At 36.3% G+C, this 2,526-nt stretch overlaps 1 protein-coding gene across 3 annotated transcripts in view; it reads left to right on the top strand.

Annotated features, from left to right (window-relative positions):
- Positions 1-2,526, top strand: part of LOC107657138 (CUGBP Elav-like family member 1) — a 33,037-nt gene that overhangs the window by 9,002 nt on the left and 21,509 nt on the right. The gene's annotated exons all lie outside the window — the stretch shown is intronic.

Raw genomic sequence — 2,526 nt, 5'->3', positions numbered from 1 at the left:
TATATATATAATTTTTTATTATAACTTTTTTTAAATAGTAAAGCACTATTTTAGTTTTCGTTCAGTATACGTTTAAAAAAACTATCGGTTGATTTAATCGGTATCGGCTAGTGTGGTCCTACCTAGCTATCGGTATCGGTAAAATCCTCTAACGGTCGACCTCTAGTCCCTAGGATGCACACATTAAAGGGATAGTTTATCCAAAAATGAGAGCTGCCATACTTTACCTACAGTCATGTTGACTTTTGTCAAATACTTTTGTTCATTATTGAAGCACAAATGAAGATATTTCTAATATTCTCATCACTTTTGTCCATTCATTGAAAGTTCACAATCAAAACTTTGATCCTTCAAAAAGTTAATAAAAATAGCATTAAAGTAATCCATATAAATCGAGTGGTGTAATACAAGTCTTCTGAAGAAACACGCTTTATATGAACAAGAGATTTAATTTAGGCCTTTATTCACATATAAATATTGATTAATGCACGTAGAGCACATCTAAAATGGTAAACACTAGTGATGCACTGACATTTCAGCAACCAGAACATTTTTTATCAGTTTTGGGGTAAATGGTTTTGAAGGGGTGAAATCATTGACTGAAGCTTGACCAAAAGTCTGTACAGAACACTCTGCTCCTCCTTAGCTTGAGATGTTTTGGGTCATTTGAGCTAAAAACAATATGGAAATACTAACATGCAAGTGGAACTTGGGGACAAAATAAAATTGTGTATTTATGATATAACCACTTTAATATCAGGATTAGAAATAAATATTTTAGTTATTTCAGATACTTCACTTTCTCCCTTACATAATGGTAAAGATTGAGCTTGTGAAACTTTTAGTATGTGCGTGTGTTTTTCAGGACAACAGAATTAATGGAGGGTTAATGCATTTTTATACCTGATTGATTTCTCTAAGCTGCTTTGGATCTTGGCAAAGATGCTTTCTGTATTCTGAAATGCTGCTGTGGCATCTAATGCCCTGCACATTGCAGAAATCAAATATGCACTCAAGACAGTGAAGTGAACCAGGACTCAGTTGATTAACCACTCCATTAGAATTATTTAGACACTCTTTGCTACACTTTGGATATTCTAGTTCCAGTAGAACTATAGCTGTTTTAATTTCTGCCATGAAGTAACCTTCTGTTTTGGACAGTGATTGAGCTGCGCTTGTAGGTCGCCGGTTTATGACCCTTGGTATTCTGAACTGCTGGCACAGAGTGCTGCTCTGATCAGGATGTAGTAGTACAAGTTGTTATTTTTGTAGTCATACAGAAAGAAACAGGATTGAGGTGCCTCATAATGAATGACTGATGGGTGGTTTGTAAATGTCCATCTATACCCCCCTCTCTGATCAGTCAGCTGTGTGTGTGTGCGTGTTGTATTCTCAGCTGCTGGGTTGTTCCAGATGCTTCAGTATAAGTCCATTTGTCCACAGTGCTGTCTGTCTGTGCCAGTGTTCGAGAGTGAGTTCGTTGTTAGATGAACTGCGCTGACCATATGCTCTGCCCCACCACCCTCCACCCCAAAGTCCTAAACACTTCCTTACATAGACAGTCCATGAATAAGCCACACAGTCACTCAATAGTCATTAAAACATGGCATGGCCTACAGTCTTCTCAGAGCATTCTCGCTATGCTTCCAAGGTCAGAAGCCACAATACAGCTGCATGGCATGAGTTTCTCAAAGGGATGATAAATCATTGATGTGCACAGTATAGGGCCCTATGATTCTCGCAATGCAGAAAATGCAGACGGAATCGTGGAATCCAGTCATAAAAACGGAATTTACTGTATAACGCGGTAGGGTTGTGACGGTGAGGAAATTTTCCCAGCGGTTAATTGACGTGTGACAACACCGGTAATACCTGTATCACCGTGGGGGCGGGGGCATTCCCTCTTTTCCTCCTTTCCTTCGCTTTTAAATAGCTTGTAAAAGCTGTGTGCGCATTTAAAGTAAACAAGTTTCACCCAAAAGTTTAGTCATCGTTCTGCTGCCACTGAAAAACATCTGTATACTGTTGTCTGTTTTAGGGTTTGCTGGTGTTTTCAGGATCTTCCTCAGTCTGCAGCTGTAATAGGAAAATATAATATACTTCAGTAAAGCAGTGGGCTGAGTCTGACCAAATGCAACATAAGATCATTGACACCAGCTAAAATATAACTTTTCAGTAAATAACAAACCTTTTAACAAACTTTTATAATAAATTTAGATAAGATTACATATATTAAGTGTATATCAAATAGATGCAAACTGTAGTATTAAAAACACTTTACAATAAGATTTTATTTGTTAGATAACATGACCTAACAATAAACAATAGTTATATGGCAATTATTCTTCTTAGGGTTAATTTCAAAGTTCAATCTGTTAAAATTATTTAATGCACAATGAACAAACATGAATGATCAAGTGTTTGTATTAAATAACATTCACAAACATTAATGAATGTTTTAAAAATATATTGTTCACTCACTGTAAGATGTTACTAGATCTAACTCGCGTTAGAAAACATTAAATA

Source organism: Sinocyclocheilus anshuiensis, unplaced genomic scaffold (assembly GCF_001515605.1).
Source record: "Sinocyclocheilus anshuiensis isolate Anshui unplaced genomic scaffold, SAMN03320099.WGS_v1.1 scaffold944, whole genome shotgun sequence".
Taxonomy (NCBI): Eukaryota; Metazoa; Chordata; class Actinopteri; order Cypriniformes; family Cyprinidae; genus Sinocyclocheilus; species Sinocyclocheilus anshuiensis.
Note: the sequence above shows the minus strand (reverse complement) of the source record. Positions and strands in the feature narration are given on the sequence as shown.